Source organism: Parasteatoda tepidariorum, chromosome 9 (genome assembly GCF_982258835.1).
Source record: "Parasteatoda tepidariorum strain Cologne lab strain chromosome 9, Ptep-v5.0, whole genome shotgun sequence".
Lineage (NCBI taxonomy): Eukaryota > Metazoa > Arthropoda > Arachnida > Araneae > Theridiidae > Parasteatoda > Parasteatoda tepidariorum.
Genome location: NC_141763.1, coordinates 65310863 through 65335792, shown reverse-complemented (window position 1 = coordinate 65335792; position 24930 = coordinate 65310863). Strand labels below are relative to the sequence as shown.

At 29.9% G+C, this 24930-nt stretch overlaps 1 protein-coding gene and 1 long non-coding RNA gene across 9 annotated transcripts in view; one reads left to right on the top strand and one right to left on the bottom strand.

The window, feature by feature from the left end:
* Positions 1-24930, bottom strand: part of LOC147804142 (uncharacterized) — a 61848-nt gene that overhangs the window by 11177 nt on the left and 25741 nt on the right. The window lies entirely within an intron of this gene.
* LOC147804143 (uncharacterized) lies at positions 17999-23660 on the top strand. 2 transcript variants are annotated; one of them, XR_015429271.1, is made up of 4 exons: positions 17999-18169; positions 19387-19466; positions 20616-20691; positions 23499-23660. It is a non-coding gene; the product is annotated as an uncharacterized LOC147804143 (long non-coding RNA). The 2 variants fall into 2 exon arrangements; XR_015429272.1 differs by having other exon boundaries at positions 17999-18535.

Sequence of the window (24930 nt, the reverse complement as noted above, 5' to 3'; positions counted from 1 at the left end):
ACAAAATTAAGAGGGGTCGCAATACTTATCAGTATATTCATTTCATCGACAATCACTTCATCGACAGGCCGTTTCATCGACTAGCTCATTTCATCGATAGGCTGTTTCCTCGCCAGGGTTAATTCGTCGACAGGCCATTTCATCGACAAGTCATTTCTTCGACAGGGTCATTTAGTCGACAGGGTCATTTCGTCGACAGGGTCATTTCGTCGACAAGTCATTTAGTCGATAGGGTCATTTCGTCGACAGGGTATTTTGTCGACAGGATCATTTCATCGACAAGTCATTTCGTCGACAGGGTCATTTCGTCGACAAGTCATTTCACTGACAGGGTCGTATATTTACCAAGGTTATTACATCGACAGGGTCATTTCGTCGACAGGGTCATTTTGTCGAAAGGGTCATTTTGTCGACAGGGTCATTTCATCGACATGATCGTTTCATCAACAGGGTCATTTCATCGACAAATCATTTTGTCGACAGGGTCTTTTCATGGACAGGGTCATTTCGTCGACAGGGTCATTTCGTCGACATGATCATTTCCTCGACATGATCATTTCCTCGACAGGGTCATTTCATCGACAAATCATTTCGTCGACAGGGTTATTTTGTCGACAGTGTCGTTTCGACCACAGGGTCATTTCGTCGACAGGGTAGTTTTGTCGACAGGGTCATTTTGTCAACAGGGGTCATTTCGTCGACAATATTAAGAAAAGATTATTTTGTAGGCAAAGTCATGCGTAATTTTGAAACTAGTCTTATGATTTTTCTACATTAGACGTTATGCCCCTTGCACTTCTTTGTAATTTAGTATATTTCTGATGAAATTTTTTAAACCTAGTCTGATGCAAAATCTTAATAGTATGTTGAAGTTGCCGGAAAAAAGCATTTTATTTGAAAATTGCCTATACCTCTATTCACATCACGTTTCAAAAACGAATCATTAATTGTATTTTACAGATTTAAGTTGTATATTACACAATTTTTTTCTAGTCATATTTAACACATTTGTTTCTAAGATTAATTTTTAATGTATATTATTGTAGATTATCATCGCAAAAGCAATTGCAACAACTATTGTGACGTGAATGATTCTTGATGTAGGGAGTGAATGACGGGTGAAATTAGGAAGGAAAAAAAGACGGTATATAATAAATCTGTGAGATAATGAAACCATGTGGTCGATAGGTAATTTCAATGACAAGGTCATTTCGGTAACAGGTCATTTCAGCTGCAAAAATTTTCTGTCGATAAAAAGAAAATTATACTTATATAACGTTCCCTCGCAATGAGTAAAACGCATTAATACAGTTTAAAATCTTGTCCAAAAAGAGAGAAAGAAAAGGAACAAACTTTTGCTGGTGATGTTTACAAAGAGTTTCATCCGAAAAACACAAATCTTTTAGACAGTTAGCTAGTAAGATTACTTCTTGTTTTATCAAAAATTTATATATTCCTGGTGTTTAGATACTTATTTTTTTCAAGCTTTCTTACAAGCATTTTCTTACATGAAATTTCAATATTTAAATATTTTCTCTTTAAAAAAAAGATCGATATAGGAAAAAAACAAACTAAGTTGTATGAGTGGCTATTACGAAGGTTGGCGAGCGAAGTCAGCAACGGGCTGAACTTCCTAGTATTATAAAAATCTTGGGAAAAAAATGCATGAGGGGAAATATAAAATGAAAATCCAACTTGGAAAACATATTGGGAAATAATGTTGATAAAAATTTTTGTTCTAATCCACTTCCTCATATGTTTGTCAGCTATGCTGCTGAAGAGGGAAGTTTCTGACAATTCTTGTGAAATTTAAATGAAATATTATTTGAAACAAAAATCTTGTTCTCGCATTTCCAGTTTATTTTATTTTTTATTTGATTAATTATTTATAACGTTTTGGCATTTAACATGTATTTTATCCTATATGTTCCCTAAATATTTATAAGTTCTTTTACCTTATAAAATAAACTTCTTTAATGTAAAAAAAAAAAAGAAAAAACTCAATGACTCCACATCCTCGGTATGCGATGCAATCGAAATGATATAAAAAATGGTTCTAAATCAGAGGAGGGGAGGAAACCTGTCTAATTGGTTTTTATGATCTAAAATATTTGGGGAAAAACGCAATTTATCACGATATAGCAAATAAATTGACTTTTGAGTTTATAATTGAGGAGAGTTATCCATATGCATGTGTTTTTATTTTTATTAATGTTTTATTAAAATAAGTTTAGCAAACTTGTTTTTTTACTCAAATATTAAAATGCTTTACTTTTCGATTTGCCAGAGAATAAAAATTTATCAGTTAAAAATTTCAGCAATTATACTAGTAAAAAATTGGTCAAATTTTAATTGCAAGATTTTTTTTTCTCTTTTGTAGAGTGGGAGTTATTTATTCTTACGTTTAAATTCCAGGCTTGACTTTTTGTTAATTTTCTTTTAAACAAAATGTGTCGAATTTAAATCCCGCCAATAAAAAATGAATTAATTTATCATTTACTTACCACTATTATTATTCTTATTAAATTATACTATTATTATTCTTATTAAATTATACTATTATTATTCTTATTAAATTATACTATTATTATTTAATTATAATAATACTATAATTCAAAAATAGTATAATTTGATATTATTAGATTAGAATTGAACAATTAATACTATTATTAAATTCACTATTCATAGACAGGGCCTTATTATCGCACGGGCCTATGGGGTATGGGCCCTGGACCCAGTGTCTGATGCAGGACCAAAACTAAAACAATATCCAAACCTCGCAACTCCCGAAGAGAGCGGTGAAGGGAATCCCAGCCCTCGAACAGAGGTTCGGACCCTCCCCCTAGGAAGTGACGTTTTGATAGTTATAAGAAAGTGGCCAATGGCTTTTGTTTATCTTTTAATCGTTCTCCTTTCGCTTGGGGGTCGTGACCTCTATCCCAGAGTTTACAGTGTTCTTTCAGAAAGAGAATGTATTCTTCTTTCATTTTGACAGTTACATACATAGTCTAAAATAAATATCTACATATTTTAATCTTCGATCTTTCTTCAAGAATTTAATCTGTAGTATTCGTTTTAAACTTGTTTGCATTATTGTATTTAATATTAGAGAATCGATTCACTTATAACTATATTTACTAACAGTTTGCCAAAAAAAAGAAATATTCTTAAAATAAAAAATAATACATCAAATAATACAAATCAATAATACAAATCAAATACATCTTTATTTATTACCTTTTCTAAAAATCATACTTTGAATGTTGTTTTAAATAAATGTAATTGAGTCATTCAGAAATTTTATCACTAGATTATGAAACTTTAGAAATTATATGTACATTATCTAGAGCTTTTAGATTTAAAGAACTAATGATTAATAAAGGTTATTTAATTTCACAAAATTTTGCAATTTTCTATTTTTACTTATTTTATTATTTATAAAATTTTTATTATATTTATGATTACTTTATTACCTTCTATTATTTACAATTATTTTTTTTTAATATTTGCAATTGATAAAATGTGTAGCTTTATACTTTATACCACTAAAATCTTTTAGTTTTAAAGCTACAATAAGTATCAAAACAACGCGCAATAAATAAGCTTTAATAAATAGGTAGAATGCATGAAATAAACTTTAAACTAGCATTTTTTAAATAATTGCTAGTTTAAATAACCTGAAAAAAAATTTGTATTACAATTTTAAAAGAAACTGCTTTTTCAATTTTTCACTTTCTTTTTTGTTATGATTCCTCTTTTTTTTTTTTTTTTTTTTTTTCGCAATTGCAAACTTATACATTTTAATAATTGTAAGTTATTTTTTCAAAAAAACATTATTTTCTTCTCTTTTATAATATTTTTTATAATAAATTACAATTCGCAACTCTAACAATGCAATATTTATTTTTCAAATTTAATAATTTATCTCTTTTTTGAAAATAGTATATTCAATCGTTGTGTTATATTGAACTAGATTTGGAAAAAAATTCTCTGAAATTAATTTTTCGCCTTTTATTACTCTCTTACATTAAACCCAACTCAGAAGACAAGGATGCCAAGTAGTTGTACTTTATTTAAGAATTTCATGCTAGAGTTATTAGTTACACAATTTCACTAGTGTCGTTCCAACCATAAGGGCAGTTCGTGATTTTTTTTACATCACAAATTAGTTTTTAAAGTTTATGTCACGACGTTGCCTCGTGACAATTCTCGTGGTCAAACTTGTTAATTAAACAGTTGATTAAGATCCCGTGCTCTCATCTCGCAATCGAATGGTCAGTTGAACTTTTAACTTTCTAGAAATTTGTCACAAGATGCTTGTTTTGTCGACCTTCGGATGCATGATAAGAACACGAGACCACGTTTAACCCCTTAAAATAATATATATAAATAAACTCCAAAAAAAGAGGAATTGGTCAGAAAGAGAAATTGCCTCTCAATAGTCTCCTCAGTCCGATTGCCTCTCAATACGAGCAGCTATGGGTAAGTGTGGTCCTCCTTCTCCTTATTGATATGTATAATGATTAGTAATAAATAAAATGTAACTTTAACTTTCAATTTGGATATTTTTTAATTATATACCCGTCACATTATGGTGCCTTTAACAAAAATGTTTTCAATGCTAATGGATAGAGAGTTTACTATTTCAATATTTTTGAGCGATTTCTTTTGTTTTGTTTTCAAATCCTTGTGTTATGATAGTGTTATGTAATTCTTTTATGTTCTCTGTTTTTTATGTAAAATGGTATTTACTGTTAAGATTCTTTCTTTATTTAAATAAATAATATACATATACAAGAATTTTTTTAAAATGTCCGATCCCCCAAGCCCAAATAAGATCGCTGGATATCAGAATTTAGTAAACATATTCGATGGAGAATTATTTTCAAATGTTAAATATTTCCTTAAAAATCTTGAAGAGGTTGGTGAAATCGCGGAATGGAACGATGCGGAACATATTGCCGTAATGAAGAGTAAGTTAAAAGGTCCTGCGTTACAGTTTTTCATAGAAGACCCTGAACTAATTCATGAAAAAAAATTTGACAACATAAAAATAAAATTCACAAAATTTTTTGAAAGCAAAACAACACTTTCCCATCGTCAGCAGCAATTTTCAAACTGTAAACAAAATCCGGGTGAATCCGTTCGCAGTTTCTCGACAAGAGTCTCAAACTTGACTATAAATTATTTCGGGATAGAAAATTCATCGAAGGAAGATGCGGGTCCTATAGTCGACCAAACAAAATTGGCAAAATTTTTGGAGGGTTTGCAAACACCTCTTAAGCGTTTAGCCCTAAGCAGAAACCCAAATACGTTCGATGAAGCTGTAGAAAGTGCGCTATTGGATGAAATGAATTTGAAATTCACTTGTGATCCAGAAAGCTGTAATAATGTTGCGACGGAATCAGAAACGGGACTCGAAAGAAAAATGACCGAGTTTCTTTATAAGCAGACTGAAATTTCAAGTGCGATGATAAGCAATCTCGCAAAACAAATCGAGAAAATAAATATAAGAGGACAAAATCCAGGTTTTCACCAACAAATGCCACAAAGAAATCAAAAGTGTATCCACTGTGGTCGTCAAAATCATGCATCTGATCAATGTTGGTTTCAACGTAATCAAAACATTCGAGGCGTTAGGCGCAGATTTTCAGATAATCAACGCACCTCTTTTCATAGGGATAATAATAATTACAGGCGACAGGAATACAATAATGCACCTAACACCACTCGTGCCTTTCAATCGAGGTCAATGGCCCATCCCACACCTTCTGCAGATAACAGACAGACTTTTCCAAAGCAACGTTATTTAAACTTTCAGAGGGAACGATAAAACCCCCACAGTTCTCTCAAAATGTAAGGGGTTACAATGATACAAACTTATCTTATCAATTAGGAAAACATTGCGCATTACCAGTAATCCAATTAAATGTAGGAAATATAAAATTTTATGCTCTTTTGGACTCCGGAGCAAGTGTATCTCTTATAAGCAATAAAGCATTTCCAAAAATACCTTCCGAATTAATCACATTTAATAGTTTTAATCCTAATATCAAAATTACTACTTTAACTGGAAATGAAATAAAGTCTAATGGTAATGTTACCTTATCATTCTTAATTACAGACAAAGTTTTGCAGCATAATTTTACAGTCACTAAGTCAGATCTTGCCCAGGACTACAATGTAATTTTAGGTTTCGATTTTCTTTCCTCATTTCAGTGTAAAATAAACTTTGAAGATAAAATGGTAACTTTTAGTGATTCATCCTCCCAAATACATAAATTTGGAGTGCATAAAATTAACGTATTATTAATGAAAACTACTGGTATACTTGTGAAAAAGGTTAAACTTAAGCCAAACGAATCAGCCGTAATTAAAATTAAATCTAATCATAATATTTAACCAGCAAGTTCTGTGTTATTGACACCTATTAATCTAAATTACAACGTTGAAGTGCATAAATCGCTGTGCATGGTTGATGAAAATGGACAAATCCCGTTAGTAATAAATAACCTCTCAAAAACAAATTTACATTTAAATAAGAATATGAAAATCGCTTACATAAATTCTGAAATTAAAGCTAACAAGAATGAATCTATTGCTGATATTAGGAGAAAAGAATTAAAGTTAGAAGATTTTGATATGACTGGAATTCCAAACGAAGCAAAACAGGAATTATCAAATTTGATTTTCGAATATGCTGACATATTTAGCACTTCCTTAAAAACAATAGGAAAATGCACATTAGAAGCTCCTCCAATAGAAATAACTGACTTTTCCCCAATTCAATGTAGACCTTTCCCGGTGCCAGTATCCTTGCGTGACACACTTAAAAGTCAAATTTCAGACTTAGAAAATTCGGGCATAATTGAGAAAACAAATAGCAGATATAGTTTTCCTTTAATTTTAGTTCGAAAGAAAGAAGAGAACCAGTGGCGTTTAGTAATAGATTATCGTAAACTGAATCAAATTACAATTTCTTCAACTTATAAGTTACCTTTAATCTCCGACATTTTAAACTCCTTGCGAGGCGCAAATTATTTTAGTACCTTAGATGCCAATTCTAGTTTCCATCAAATTAAACTACGCGAAGAAGACAAACATTTAACTGCTTTTTCAAGCCCATATGGCAACTTTCAATATAAATATTTAAGTTTTGGAATGAAAAATTCAGCTCAAATTTTTCAGGAAACAGCGGACAAAATCCTTAATGGTCTACAGTCCGAAAACATATCAGCATACATAGATGACGTAATTGTACCCTCACATTCAATCTCAGACTCCATCCGTAAACTACGGCTTGTTTTTGAGCGTTTTCGCCAGTATGGCTTGACTTTAAATCCAAAAAAGTGTAAATTCCTTCAAACAAGTATCCGATATCTAGGACATATAGTAGATAAGGAAGGTTTAAAGCCCCTTCCTGATAACCTTCATAACATAAAAATTTTTCCAATCCCCAATACGTTACGCAAACTGAGGCGTTTTCCTGGATTAGCCAATTATTATCGAGATTTTATTCCAAATTTTTCTGAAATTGTAGCACCTTTAACGGAGTTAACTAAAAATAGACATAAGTTTCAATGGAACTCTTTCGCACAAAAAGCATTTGATCTAGTTAAAACAAAATTGTTGTCAGACGTCATGCTTAAACATCCTAACTTCGATGATATGTTTTACCTAAATACGGATGCATCATCCATTGCAGTAGGTGCAGCCATTCTACAAAAAGATAAAAATGGAATTCTACGTCCAATAAGTTATTTTTCCTATAAATTAAAACCGCATGAGAGAAAATGGCCATCTATGCATCTTGAAGCTTATGCTATTTTGCTGGGTATTAGACATCTTAAGATGTTTCTCTATGGTAGAAAATTTAGAATATTATCTGATTGCAAATCTTTAAACTATTTATTAAAATTAGATTCACCAGCTAGTAAACTTTCGCGTTGGTTATTAGAACTTTCCAATTATGACTTTGATTTCGAGCACATAAAAGGTTCGCAAAATTTTTTATCAGATCTCTTATCAAGAGATATAGAAGAAACAATAAATGCTGTAAAAGTTGATGTACCTGATATAGACAAAATCAAATATGAACAAAGAGCAGACCCAATTTTAAGTCCTATCATTGACTATTTGGAAGGTAAAAGTGCTAATTGTAAATCGCAATGCGATAATTATTTTTTGAACAATGGATTACTTAAAAGAATTGCCAATAGGAACAAACGTGCACCACGAAATGAATATTTTGAACAAATTGTGATACCAAAAAGCTTAATACCTCATGTATTAGAAGGTTCCGAAACAGTGCATTTCGCATTTTCAAAAAATTACCGTACTATAAAAGAAAAATATTACTGGGCAGGTATGTACAATGATATTAAAAATTTTTCCAACTCATGTAAATTATGCATTGAACGAAAAGGTTTTCCAATAACTAAATCACCTCTTCAAAATTTTGTGACACCCTCTCAGCCTATGGAACTCGTGAGCCTAGATATTTTAGGACCGTTGCCAATGTCCATGTCAGGAAATAAATTTGTATTGACAATTATCGACCACTTTACTAAATATAGCATTCTTTACGCTTTAAAAGATATTACAGCTCAAACAATTGCTAATAAACTTATGAAATTTATCATAATTTTTGGCATTCCTAATGCAATACTAACAGATCTAGGGACAAATTTTCAAAGTAATCTTTTTAATGAACTTTCACGCCAACTACAAATTAATAAATTAAAAACTACACCTTATAGACCTCAAACTAACTCTCAATCGGAAAGATTGAATTTAAGTATTAAATCAAGTTTAACTTGCCTGTCGGAAAAGACAACTGATTGGGACACATATTTAGATTATTATAACTTCATTTACAATAATTCTTATCATGATACTACTCATGAAAAACCTTCATTTCTTATGTTTAACCGTGATCTTAACTTACCGTTTCATATATTAGAAGAAAACTCCCAAATTCACTATTTTCCATGCGAAAACTACATAGAGGATAAATTGTCTAAAATGCAGTTTGTTTATCGTAATGTTTATAAGAATCTCGAAATGTCTGCTGAAAAACAGACTCGACTTCGTGAAAATATTGCGCAAGAAAAATCATTTCATTTAGGACAAAAGGTGTACCTTTTTACACCACGTACTAATCAATCTACTGGAAGGGCATTTGCAAAGAAGTTTTCAGGCCCTTATCGGATAGTAGAAAAACATTCAGATTTAAATTACTCAATAGTCGATACAAAAAAACCCCGTGCAAAACCTTTAAGATGTCATGTTGATAGATTATTTCCCTTTGTTGAAAGACGAGCTGATTTGATTTTACCTTCTCTTAATTATCAAGATCAGCCTACATCAAATATAGAGAATTTAAATAGTCAAACAGCTACTAATTCGTATTTGTTTTACGAGGAGAGTGAAACTGATGATTACATTCCCCCTTATCACCATCCACAAAAACGTCCTGCAAACAAGTATGGTATATGGTCACTCCTGACAGACAGCATGCACAACGAGTATGCATGCTGCTAATAAGGGAGTTAAGGAGGACTTGTGGAAGACCCTCCCATTCTTCCATCAGAACAATTTTTAATTCCAGAATGGTTCTGAGGGGAGGTTGGCGCATCCCAAGCATGTTCAATAGGATTCAGGTCAGAGGATTTGGCAGTCCAATCCATTTTGAATATCCTCGCTTTCCAGATACTCATCAACCACGAGAGCCCAATGTGGTCACGCATTGTCGTCCATAAAAATGAACTCAGGGCCAACAGCCCCCCTGAAAAGACGCACATAGGGCTCTAGGACCTCCTGCCTGTACCTCTGGGCATTCACGGAACCATTGTCAAACATATGAAGCGGTGTGCGGGTATCTTGCATGGGCAAATGAATGTGCGAAAATGCTTTCCATCTCTTAATTTTGTCCACCAGTGTACATCCAATTTAAAAAGTTTTAATAATTTTTTGAAAGAATAAATGATGAGACATTTTTTTTATATTTATTCTCAGAAAAATATGTTCTTCGTTAAACCATAATATCGTTCAAATTTTCTGCACTCTTAATAAGCTGTTACATTGGACAGTGTTTTCTTGCAAGTGGAAATATAGTATAATGTAACCAATTTTCGGAGGAACTATTAAATAACCAAATCTAGCAGCGAATTTAAACAAATTTGAACAATATTATGCTTCAAAACTTTCCAAAATTTCTAACAGTGCTCACTGTTAGATACCAAAAGATCTGGTTAATAAAAAATAAGTGGTGCGCAATCAGTGCATTGGTCTGAAAATTGTGGAGCCTCAACCTACATGATTTCCTTGGAGGACAACTGACTGCTGTAGTTAGTATGAAATTTTCTTTTTCCTTTTATTTTTTCAATTATTAGAAAAATATAACGGGCTTATTCATTCTGTGTTTTAAGTTAATTCTCCGATTCGCCAATTCAAGCGTTCTGATTCATAGCGTTGATTCCCTGGATCACTCATTCATTGATATTTTCATTCATAAAAATATTTAATGCTGATAGCTGAATTCTATATACTCTTTCTCTAGACTTACACAGTTTTTATTTTTTACTATAAAAATTAATATTTTAATACAACTTGAAGAACATAACCATTTGACTAAATACGATAATTTCCTAAATCATTTCTCTGAATCATCAATCCAGTGATTTTATTATGTTGATTTATTGGATCGTTGATTCATTGATTTTGCTTTCTATTTTTCTTTCATTTTTTCCCGAGCTATATTAAAACTCGTTCAGATTACGACATGCTGTTCATTAAAAAATATTAAATGGGTATAGCCAAAGGCCAAATCCTCTTTCTACAAACTTAGGTTTAATTTTTTTTCATGATTATTCATGTTAATTGATTATTTGCAACTGGTCACAGGCTGGTTGTGTCGAATCACGTGGAGGTACATAACGGGTTATTGTAACAGCTTTAAGGCTTGAGTTTACTATTACTTTGAATCAATTTTTTGATCAGGTTTAACTGCATTAATTATTATTGTACGTCACATGAAATTTTAATTGTATGTCAAACGTGTGTTTCGAACTGATTAGCTGCGCACGCGAGCCGTCGCGCGCAAGCATCCAATTATGATTTGTTTCTTAATTTTTCATTTTTTAGAATTTCAAATAATCAGATCATAACAATTTCTTTATTTTGTAATTTTTAAATGATTGCTTGTTTCAAATTGTAAAAGTATGTATTCAAAATATTACTATTTTTGGAACTTTTTTTTACACAATTTTATAAAAAATCCACATAGATAATGCAAAATGTACTAATGCAGTAAAGGTCAATCTACTTAAAAGCAATCTTTAACTCAGTTCGAAAAACCTTAAGTGTAGCAGACGGTGCCAAATTTACTCAGTCAACTCTTAGAAAAATACAAGCTCCTTTTCTTTAATAAACCGAAACCCTAAAATACTACGGCCCACTAGATTAGTAGTTTTTTCGGTAGATATTTTTAGTTTAAAACAAATTAATGAATTAAAAATATAATAAAAAATACATAAGAATAAGTACAAGAAGAAGAAAAAAAGTCTATCTCCAAATTTTTTTAAAGGATATAAATGCTGTCATCTGTGTGGATTTAAAACAGCATTTCACCATGTGCGTTTCATATTTTAAAAATATTGTGCCGTTGAGATAATAAGCTTGTGATGAAATGCAAAACCACTCTCGATATATACGGGTGCGTTAAATATCCACTTTATCAACAAAAAAAAATCACTTCAAGTTATTTTTAAACAAAATCTTTATTTTTATAATATTATGGCGCTTAAGTATATTTTTTTCATCGACTAACTTGAGAACTTTTTTTACGTGTTTTTAAAGTAATGTTCTATTTTGATAATTCTTTATGTCTACACTTCTAAAGTGAAAATGTTGAAACTGGAAGTTTCATTAAGTATATGATTCGTTTGTTAAAAAGAATGTCTTTTTATAACTTTATCTATAATATTGATAGAATTGAGGAATAATTTTTTTTTGCTATATTCAAATAAATACCTGATCTTTCCTAAATCGGGTGTGGGAATTTCAAATCTAAAGTTATTTTTGTTAATAAAGCTACAGATTTTTTTTAAAAAAAATAACATTTTAAAGTCTATTTTTTGACGAAATGTAGAAGTTTACATAACAAGGTATCACGAAAATGGCGAGACAAACTAGAGAAGTTGGAGCACAGCTAGGGGCCCTATTATGGTCTCTTCAAAAGCATGAAACGGAATAATTTAGGATAAATAAGCACATCTTGTGGCGTATGACATTTCCAGGTATGGGTTCTTATGAAATTTTGATCCTGATAATATCTCCCAACTCTACTAGAACTTAGTCGCAATAACTATGCTACTCTCTGTTATTTGTCTAGTACAACAAAAAACGTCACTTAAAAAGTCTGTAGTTTTGGAAAAAAACGAATTACAAGTTTAAAAAAAAACTGAAATAATTCTGAATTAGGCAAGATCAAGTATTTGTATAAATGCAATCTCATGTAGTAAAACCATATTTTATTGTTATTTTTTTTAAAAAAATCATTACCAAAGTGGTAAAAATTACCGAGCTTTTTATTGTTCTCATACACCCGCAGATCCAGTAAATTTTACCATATACAGGTAGTTTTGACTATATTTTCTTTCTCTGTGTATCGTCTTAAAAAATTATAAGCTTTAAATTCCTGACCAGAACCAAGAATGAATAGCGCTCGGTACACTGTATATAATAAATTCCAGTAACTGTAAATCATTAATTAAAGTACTAAGACTTGAGTGAAATTCAAATTTAAAAATATAATACTACACTAAGAAAAAAGTACAGTCAAAATTTCTAGATACAGGGATGAGAGTAGTCAGAAAGTAAAAAAGAGGAAATCCAAGAATATATATATATATATATATATATATATATATATATATATATATATATATATATATATAAATCGCACTTTTTTTGTCAAATTTTTGTTTAAACTTGTAATCCATGTGATTATAAATCCCGATATGAGGCTTTTAAATCACGTGAATGTGAAACTCTACATCGAATTTAAAAAACGCGAAAATACAAATTATGATGAGTAATTTTTAGATCAAGATGCATAATTTTAAAATCGCGCGATATTACAACCGCAAAAACGAATCACGACATTGGATTTTAAGCTCGCGTAGCTACATAGGGTTTTAAAAGCTCGTAAATACATATCGCGATATTGGTTTTTTAAATCTCGTAAATAAGAATCGCAATGTACAATATTTAAATGGCCTGAATAAGAATCGCAACGTTCAACTTTTAAATCAGGTAAATACGAAAATCGATGTTTGATAATAAAATCGCGTGAATACCCACGTCAAAATTCATGCTGGTACTAGCAACAAAAATTTGCTAGTTTTTGCTATGTATTGCTAGGTCTGCTAGATTTTCATGCTAGTATATGCTTGCCAGCATCACATGCTAGATACCTAGCATACATCGTACTAACATGATAAGCTATGTACAAGCATCTCATGCTTATTAGCTGTTTAAGCTGGCTCCCTAGCATGGTAAGGTAGGTACCATAGCAAGCTATTATATGCTTTTTTATGCTTGCCAGCATCACATGCCAGATACCTAGCATACATCGTACTGGCATGATAAGCTATGTATAAGCATCTCATGCTTATTAGCTGTTTAAGCTGGCTCCCAAGCATGGTTAGGTAGGTACCTTAGCAAGCTATTATATGCTTTTTTATGCTTGCCAGCATCACATGCTAGATACCTAGCATACATCGTACTAGCATGATATGCTATGTAGAAGCATGTCATGCTTATAAGCTGTTTTAGCTGGCTCCCAAGCATGGAGAGGTAGGTACCTTAACAAGCTATTATATGCTTTTTTTGCTTGCCAGCATCACATGCTAGATACCTAGCATTCATCGTAATAGCATGATATGCTATGTGCAAGCATCTCATGCTTATTAGCTGTTTAAGCTGGCTCCCAAGCATGGAAAGGTAGATATACCTTAACAATCTATTACATGCTTTTTTATACTTGACAGCTTAATGTGCTCTACAGACAGCTTAGGCGAAAACAGAATTTTTTATTTTTATCAAATCCTTAGACCTTGTTATATTTATTTAAAGTAGGTCCTTAGAACTTATTTAAATTTTATTATGAAGATTATAAAATTGTTATTATGGAGAGTAAATAAATACAAAATTTGTAAAATGTAAGAATAAAAAATGCAAAGCAGTTTGCTTCCTTATAAGGTCTCTTCCAGATGGTTATGTGTTAAAAGTAAAAACCTTACAGACTTTATCTTTAGTTGGAAAAAGCGATAAAAACTGTTCAACTTTGTTGTTATCATTCCAAAAATATTTTTTGTGTATTTATTAAGTCTCATATAAGGCAAAATTCATGCATGCTCATCAAAATTCAGACTGGTACCAGCAACAAAAATATGTTGATTTCAAACTCATGCTGGAATAGCAAAAATTCCTAGAAACGGATGGTAGAATTCTCTTGCTGGAATAGCAAAAATTCCTAGCAACCGATGGTAGAATTCTCATGCTGGAATAGCACAGAAAACTAGCAAGTGATGACCGTGATTGTTGCTAGACTAGCAAGATATTCCAGCAACACAAGCTGGTATCTGTATGCTAGACAAGCAAATAAAGTGTACCAATACATACCATGACATACTAGTAATTTTGCTGGTACAAGCAAATATTTTTGCTAGATCATGCTGGTTTTTTTTTTTTCGCTGGTATATTGCATTTCAAGCTTGTCTAGCAAATAAATAGCAAAAATTTTAACCTGAATCTAACTTTAATACTAGTTCATTATCGCTGGTATACATAATGTATTTAAATTTGCTTCATTTAGAAATATTTTTGGGATTACATTCAAATTAAATATTGCATTCGCTATAATGTAACCAAAACATATTATTAACAAGGTTTTCTGGAAACATGAGGATGCTTAAGAACATAATAATGATATGGAATTTTTTTTTCTATTAATTTAGGTTTTCTAACCGAAATAGACAGCATTTTCACATAGTTCTATTTGAGAAATATATAGCTTGACATTTCTAGCCAAATGAATTTCTTAGGCAGCAACAGAACAGGGCCCGTGACTTTTTACATTACATAGAATATCACGTTAAAAAAAATTTAGTCAATATTGCAGAAAAATATATTCCCTTAAGATTCTTTCATTCAAATTTATGTCCGACTTTAATTTGAAGTGATGTTTATGAGGTACAGATCAAAATTAAATTAACTATTTTTTACGTGTAACGAGAAAAATAAAAACATAGTCCATCTTTATTACATATTGCAAAAATATTCATTTGCATATAGTGATGCTATGAAAATGAATTGAGCAAATATTTTTTTTTAATTTTACATAATGCCTTTTAATTGTGTAAAATGTGCATTTAATAAAAATTGTAAGTATTTTCAAAATGAACACACATAATTATTTCATGTATTAATTTTATTTATATAGTATTATTATTATCTGGGTTGGCTGTTCAAAGACGAATATAAAATAAAAATATAAAATTATAACATGACAAGCCTTAAGGCTTGTCATGTTATAATTTTATAATTTGTTTATACGTTTAATTCGTTACGTTTAATTGTTATAATTCGTTTATACGTTTAAATCACCATGTGACATACAACATCCAATTTGTCCCGCAGTGGACTGATCGTTAAGACACGGTTCTCATTAGATCACCGAAGTCAAGCATCACTGGCTGCGGTCAGTGTGCGGGTGGGTGACCCACTTGGATCAGTCTGCGTAGGGACCGAGGGTGTGCGGTATTGGTCCTCGTTAAACTGTGCTACCGTAAAGTGCTCGACTTCGCGCGCAGGTCGTCGGGCTACCGAAGCGGGGGTGCCATCCCCTTCGCAGAGGATCAAAATTGTGATGGCATGTCTTCGGATCATCCTCCGGGATGTTTCCCAGACCGTCGCCAATAGCCCATTGTGCAGCTCTAGTGCGACGTAAATTAACAATAACAACAACAACAACATCCAATTTATTTTTATAATGTAAGTCATAAATATTTGTAAAGACAATGGGCTACATAACAAAAGAAAATTTAACCCACGTGGTTTTTCTTGCTTGGTCAATAGAGATATTCACGCTGCATGCGAAAAAACAACATTTGCCAATTTGATGGAAATTCAAACAAAACCTTATTAGTAAATTCTTCGTCGGAAAATATATTTCGCTAATCAGTTTCTTATTCTCATAACCAAAAACCATAAAAGAAAATATTTTTTATACAGTAGGAATGGTTCTTGAGATTTTCCACCTGTGTCAAGCATATATGTGTCACCTGTGTCAACTATATATAGTTGAGATAGTATTTCAACTCTATGGTGTCAATATGTTCCGCAGTTACTCTAAAATGAATATTGTGCTTTTTCGATTATTAAACTAGTTACCGTTTAAGGAATTTTGCAATTGAAAATAAAATCTAAAAAACTAAATGAAAAACAATAAAAAACTTTCTCTCTCATCCTTTGGGATGTTTCCCAAACAGTCGCCAATAGCCCGAGGAGTAACTCTGGTGCTACGACTCTGACTGAATCATATTTTTATTTCCCATTTGGTTCTTTTCAAACTAGTTAATATAACTGTTGTGTTAACTTTATAACGAAAATAATATTTGAGGGGTCAATTCCATCTGGGGTCAATTCCAAAGATGCGGTAAAGAATGAGTGCCTGTTTGAATTGCCATTGTGTCGTAAGAAACAGGGATGTCTTAACAGTTGGGCAAACAGGACAATGCCCAGGGGATCCCAAAATACTTTTTCAATAAAAAGATATTTCACTACCTGTTAAAAGTATTTGGTATCCAGAGATTGAGGGTGCTCCACGTGTTGGCAGGGTGTTTGCCCTGGGAGCCCCAAAAGTAGCTACGCTACTATTTAGAAACCCATAAAAATCACCCACAGCTCTCGTACAGCTTTAGAAATCAAATGCTCAATACCTTGAATTATGTAACGTTTAAAATAAATTTGAAAGACCTATTCATAATGTGCGTAGCTTGCTTTTCCGGCAAATCACACCGTAACATAAGAAAATTTCGTGAAAAAATTAGTTACTTATTTTTATTAGAAAGTAATTACATTTTTATTAAAAATATGTCCTTTATTGTTCAATTTAATTAATTTTCGAGATCTTTGCAGTATCCAGTGTTAAGCTTGATCACTGTGATTTTAAAAGTTTAATTTAAGCTTTAATAAAATCTTCAATAAAAGCTTTTAAAAGCTTTAATAAAATCTTCATATTAGCCAGCATTTAATTAATGTGCAAGTACATAAAAAAAGAGAGAAAGAAAAACTGTTAGAACAATGTTGTCCTTATTTATTTATTTTTTTTTCTTCATAATTGTTGTCATTGTCACAATTCTGTCATTATTTTCGAAAGCAAATATCAAAAACTGTTTTTTTTTAGTGAATGTAAAGTTAAGAAACAGTACATTTTTGCGATAACTAGATAAAAAAATATATATTTATTTATTATCTATATGCATTTTATTAAATATGTTTATATAGAGTTATTAAATATGTAGATTTATTTTAAAATATTTATTTATTATTACAAGGAACATAAAACCCTTAATTATATATAAATAATTGATAGAAAACAACTCGGAAATTAATACGAGATAGTTTAAAAAAGGAAAATAAATAAAAAAATTGATGTTTTTTTTAATTTTTTGATAAACTAAATAAATAACTGAATGTCATAATAAATTTGTTTCTTAATAAAATAAATAATTAAAAAGTTGAAAATTTTATTCAATAAAACTATTTTTCATCGATTATATTTAGTTAATTGAGTTAATTTGTTTTTTCTATTTGTTGCTTTTCTCATAAATATTTATATGCAATATAAAAAGCGCATTCAAGTAATAACATAGAAAAAAAAGAAAAGAAAAAAATGTACATTTTAATAATATTCTATTAAAATGCGCTTTCTGAGACTAAATAGACTGAACGTTCTTTTACTCCCTTCAATTAGTGAATTTTTACTGAACTTTTTCAACTTTTGATCCGTAAAACTGGTGCGCTCTCTTCATGACTAAACTCGTTTGCACCTTGCTCCAATTGTTTACACACATGGCGGCGGCAGATTCATATGAATGAGGTGAGTTTTCTTTATGTTATTTATTATTATCACTATTATTTAAATGTACTTTATCTTTATTATTAATAGTTGATTTGAGTTTCATTTAAATAATGCGTGCGCATTTATTATCTATATTATAATGTTGTTATTAGCATTGAATTGCAATCATGTTAGGCTTAGCAGTCTATTTACATTTTGAATTCTTTTAAGAAAGATTCTGTTTAAGTCTTATTTTAGTTTACAGTAAAAATGTTGCATCTTAAATACTTATATTACCGTCCTAATTTTTTTGTGTGACGAAATTAGCTTTTAAATCATATTTAATTTCTCTAATTGTTTGCGTCATGTTGTATAATAGTTTTAGCATTTGAAGATAATGTTAAAGTAACGTTTGTATAATTTCTATTAAAATAATTTTTTATTTTAAAATTTATTTATTCGCAGTTATGATTAAAATTTTGGCTTGCTGTTGTCCTATTCTATTGAAATGTAATGTTAAAATAAATTCTTTTTGTAAAAAGAAGGAAAAAAAAATTAACTGTTTTATTTTATTTAAGATAATATTTTCTAATGGAAATATTAAGTAAACAAAACTTTTGAATTTTAATTTCAGAGTATTTAATAATGAACAATTTTGTGATTTACAATTAATAATTTGAACAATTTAATAATGAATCAAATTTGTGATTTAGAATTACCAAAAATATATTACAAATTAGAGTCTATAAAAAATGTCTATCAATTATTTCAAATATTTATTTTTAACCTAACTATTTTTGTTTGAATCTTTTTGAAAAACATGCTTGATTTGTCAATGGCATTTCCTTATTTTTAATAAAGTAAATACATTTAAAAAAAAAAAATTAATAAATATGTAAGGACTAAAACATTTTAAAAATCATTAATTTTCTTGAGCATTGTTATATCAATGTAATCAATATTTTTTTTTTAATTTTGTTATAGCTAACATAAGAAATGTTTAAATTGATTTATAATAAATTCACGAATTCACAGCCGGGATTTAAAAAATTATTTTGCAAAGTATACAAAAAGAAAATGTAGGAAATTTTAAAAAATTTAAGTTGGTTGATTAAAATAAAATCACTATAACAAAAGGTGTTGTGAATTTATCTTCAGCTTTTTCATCTATAATTAGATTTATTTTTATTAGTGTAGGTATCTACTTCTATTTATTTTAATGCTGTTTCTTTTGCTCTATATTTGAAATATTATAGTGGTGCACAGCCTGCGACTAGTGAGCCAGATGTAGCCTGCTGATTGTTGATATGCAACAAGGAAAAGCTTCTAAACACAAGTAAATCTATGTTGTTTCTCAATTGCTTTTTCCATTGTTATTGCTCTGGGATTTCAAATGGTTTTAAAAAAGCAAATATTTTTATTGTGTTATTATGCAAATTTCAGTGATTACGCTTAGTTTTACCTTATTTTCTCCAATTTTTTATAAATTCAAATGGGGTTTTGACTGCTTTTAGACAGTTAAAACTACTATCGCTATGTGGTTATTAAAATCCTGATTACATTTAATACGATATTCAGATTCTTGAATTGTGCTTTTAGTTATAATAACCACTTCTATATGCTCTTTATTTGTGCTCTTTATTTTGTGTCTAACAATTAAAAGTATTTGATTTTCTGAAAACATATTACCAAGTTTACTGATAAAAAAATTACACTGAATTTACTGATCACAATTCGTAGAACATAAAAATTAGCATATATGCTGTCTACATGAGCAAATACATGTGTGGCTCTTAGTTAATCTACCTGCTGTATTTTCACTTTAAAAGGTGACATTCCTATATTATAATGAAAATATGGTGTATAAGGATTGTATTTTATAGGAATTAGTTGAAATGCTTTTTGCAAAATAAATCCATTCTCTTTTAAATAATACCGCTTTTTGTAATGAAGACGTAAATGAAGGATGAAAAAAAAAAAAACATATTTTTACTTTGTTCGTAGTTCTAAAAAATTTTTACCAAAATTTTTTTTCTATTATGCTGTTATTTAGAAAATGCTATAATTTATTGCCGTCCGAGTATTAATGCAATTTTGCTTTATTAACACAGCAATATATTAACAAAAATTTCAAAGCTATGAATATCAGTGGATATTTGGAAAAACTTGTATTTGAATGCTTCATGAATTTTGAAATTGCTGATTTCTCTAAAAATTTTTTATTTAAGTTGAGACTTAAACCAATGAACAATACTTTTAAATTTTAATACTTATTCTTTATGTGTTCATTTGCTCTAATCGTGACTTAACTTAGAGTAACTAACTTATGTTTTCTACCTAGCATTTCAGTTAGAAATATGTATATTCTCTCAGAATATACAATTCATATTAAATTTGGTTAATCACCCATTTTCCAATAACTATTTATAAAACTTGAATATTTATAACTTTAAATTTATAATGTGAATGTTTTATTTTGATTTAGAAAATCCATTGAAGAGGACATTACAGGAGCCAATAAACTGACAGCATGGACAGAAGGGTGTGAGAATTGGCGGGAAGTAAGTGAAGTACTTAAGTATTTAGTTTAAAATTGTATGTTAATCAAGGTTTTAAACACGCCATCTAGTGTTTGTGTTGGAGGGATGATTGTTTTTAATGAGGGGTTGCTTTGCTTAAGGAAACTTTAAACAAAATTATGTTGTGGAAAAAGAAAACTCCAAGAATTATTTCCCCCGTTTTTTTTCTTTCTGTAATTGATAGCAATAGGTCCTTTTCATTTGGACATTTTTTACTTAGTTTAAAATATATTTTTGCAAAAGATTCATATTAGAGATAATATGACTATAAAAAGTTAATTTAACAATAAAAATATAAATATGTGAAAAATTTGTTAAACATACTAAATTAAAAGAACTTTCTTTTTAAATATTTGGAGAGGCAAAATACATTTAATCTATTCCTTGCAACTTTGAAATATGGGAATTGTAATGGAACTCTCCTTCCACATGAATCTTTCCAAGCCAAATTGATAGATACTGAAGCATCAAAATTTTGATCCATCAGTAAAATTTAAGTTACCTGCAACAGGGGTCTGTCCAAACCGAATTTACTACCATTTAGCGGTACCTTCACAAATTCAACTTCAGGAAAAAATGGTCGTTTCACAAAGTATTTTTTCTTAAAATTTTATTATGTGTATCGTAGGAAACAATAAATCCATATTTTTATTATAATTGTGTGTTGATTTTTTAATATAATTTTTAATTTTCAAAAATTATGTCTAAATTTTCACAAAATAAGTATCGTTCAGAAAAAGCTTGACAGAGTACTGTACAAGTCATAATGGAGACATAGAATTGAAAATTCTGTTATCTTGAGTCTCAATTTTGATGTTGTCTCAATTTTGATGTTTTTGGATCATTAAATGGTTATATGTATACTATATGCATATAACGATTGGGAAAAGGTACTAGTTTTTTTTATTTAAGTTTCATCTCTCTCTCTCTCCTTTTTTTTTTTTTTTTTTGACTTCCCACAGTGGTGCGCAGTTATTTTTCAGGTCTAGTTATGGAATTGAAACAAAATTTGTGATGAAAAATTACTCCCATGGTATGACATCCTCTTAAAAACACAGTGTAGCATTAGATTAAATATAAAATGGAAAGACAAATGAATTTTAAATATTTTTTGTTAAAATATCTTAATGTAAAAAAAAAGCATTTTGAAAATATTAAAATAATTTAAAACAATGTTTGTATGACTTTGTAATTAAAAAAATTAAAATATCTAATTTAAACCAACTAACCTTAGTATATACTAAATCAAGTAATATTTATTTTTCTTTAAATTTTACTTTTATTTTGAGAGTTTATTACTCAATCCATTTTACAGAAAATCTTTTAGAAAAAAAAAAAAGGAATTAATAGGGTTACTCCTCCTAATAAATAAATATAGGGTTACTCCTTGTAAAATGGTCTTAGCATATTTAAGCATTGCTTATTGAGTAAGGTATTTATTCATTTGATAAACTTTTTTATAACATAAAAGGTGTATACTGCTGTGCAATAGATGCATTAATAAATTACAAAAAAACTCACAATTGAGATTTTAACATCTTTGTAATTTTTGAATAATATAACATTTGCCTTTCTTACCAGTTATCTGAATTAAAATCAATTAAATTAAAATTAATCATCTGAAATTTTATTTCAGTGTCAATAGTATTAGCAAAAGAAGGAAAGTAAATGTCAATCCATTTACTAAAAATATATTCTGAAGCCTGACTTCTTTATTTTAAATTCCACACTTGCTGAACACCACTTCCTTTGAAGTCTCAAAATTTGTCATATTGTTTGTTTATATTCTGTTTCCTTTGACTGCATTGGCAAAGACTGGGAATGTAACAGTGTGTTATGAGAACTATTTTAATTTATAAGTTGAAAGTTATTTTATTAATTTATGAATGCCTTAACAAATGTGTCTGATTGAAATTACATAAATGACTGTTTTTACTTTGGCTCTGATATCATTAATTAATCCTGATCACAACAGTTTTAATTACAATATGCTCTCTGCCTTTTGCAACTTTGCTAATTTAAGTAGTGGAGACAGTGTAGTTCTATTTGTTATAAATTTGATAAAATATTTCCCTACACTAAGTTTTTAGATACGAAAAAGGTGTTTATTTGGTTAAAACATAGATTCTGCTGTTTAACTTTACTATTTTATTGGAGTATTCGCTTCAGTTTCTTATGAGGCCAAAATTCAAATATTGTCAGGACGTAATGAGATAATACCAATAATGTATAATGCATATATTTTTGTGTTATATATCCAATATTTATATTTCAGAGCTTATTTCATAAATTGCTTTGAAAATTCTATTAATTTAAAAAAAAAAAAAAAGAACGTCATACATATCTGAATGGCAGGGATTACACAACATACTCGTCACCCAGGTAAAGGCAATGTAGCGACTAACATGCTCATATAAAAAATTGCAGAAGCTTTCCTGCTACTTAATGTAAAATTTTACAGTGAAAGATGTTTAAAATATCACTTAGATGCTACATAAATGTTTAAAATTGTGAAAGTTCAAACTAAATATTGTCTTAATTGAAATTTTTGTAAAGATTTAAAAATTTGTTGTTTATTTTTTACTGAAGAACTACCAGAACTACTACAAAGTTCAGCTTTTAACTATTCAGAAATAGACATCAATTCATCCACAGCTGGAATATTTTTGCTCTTTAACAAACAGATTTTTTTAGCAAAGTTAAGACTTTTCCAAGTGCTATTGTTTTTTAAAAACTTGTTTTTATTTTTATTTGCCTTTTTCCATATTAACATTTTATTTTTATTTCAGGTCAGATGAGAGAATATCTAATGAAAAGAGGAGTTACTGCCACAGAAATGGAGGAGGCTATGAAGAAAAGAAACAGATATATATCTGATAAAATCCAGGATATATGTTTTAATATTGCTAAAGTTAATGATTCTTAAACAAAATAAATCTTTTTTAAGTTTTCTTATTTGTCTTCTCTTATATGAATATCAATCAAATGATTACTGGTAATTATATATTTTACACAAAATTTAAATGAGTTGTGGTTAGACATACAGCTGTGGTTTTGTTATTTAATATCAAAAAAGGTATATTTGCACCATATTTAATATTTGTTAAAAAAAAAAAAGGGGGATCCTAGATACACACATAATAATCCTACTGTTAAAAAGCAAGCCTGAGAGGTGGGCTTCATAGTAGAGAAAGAGTAAAAATAATTGCTAGTAGGAAAGCATTAAACATAACAAAATTTAAAGCAACAATTTGAAAATAATGCTAGAATAGCAAAGATTATAAGAAATTAATAATAGTGATATAAATAGCAAAAATTTAAAGCAACTGATTGTAAAAAAAGTAATGCTGGAATAGCAAAGTTATCAAGCAACTGTTGGTAGGAAAATAATGCTAGAATAGCTGAGATTCCAGGCAACTGATGGTAGGAAAGTAATGCTAGAATAGCAGAGATTTCAAGCAACTGATGGTAGGAAAGTAATGCTAGAATAGCAGAGATTTCAAGCAACTGGTGGTAGGAAAGTAATGCTAGAATAGCAGAGATTTCAAGCAACTGGTGGTAGGAAAATAATGCTAGAATAGCAGAGATTTCAAGCAACTGGTGGTAGGAAAGTAATGCTAGAATAGCAGGGATTTCAAGCAACTGGTGGTCGGATTTTTATGCTAGAATAGCAAAGATTCCAAGCAACTGTTGGTAGAGAATTATGCTTGGAATAGCAATAAAAAAAAGCATCTGTTGCTATGGAATTATTGCTAGTAAAGCATAAAAAAACAAGCAAGTTGTGGTCTTGATTGTTGCTAGACCAGCAAGATATTCAAGCAACTGTTGGTAGAGAATTATGCTTGGAATAGCAATAAAAAAAGCATCTGTTGCTATGGAATTATTGCTAGTAAAGCATAAAAAACAAGCAAGTTGTGGTCTTGATTGTTGCTAGACCAGCAAGATATTCAAGCAACACAAGTTGGTTAATGTATGCTGGACCAGCAAGATATTTAAGCAACACAAGCTGGTTTATTATGCTGGACCAGCAAGATATTCAAGCAACACAAGTTGGTTTCTGTATGCTGGACCAGCAATAAAGTGTGCCAATTCATGGTATGGAATGCTAGTAATTATGCTGGAACCAGCAAAGATTTATGGTAGTATATGCTGGTATTTTAGCTGGTACATAGCATTATATGCTTGTCTAGCAAACAAATTCCAGCAAAAATTTTAACCTGG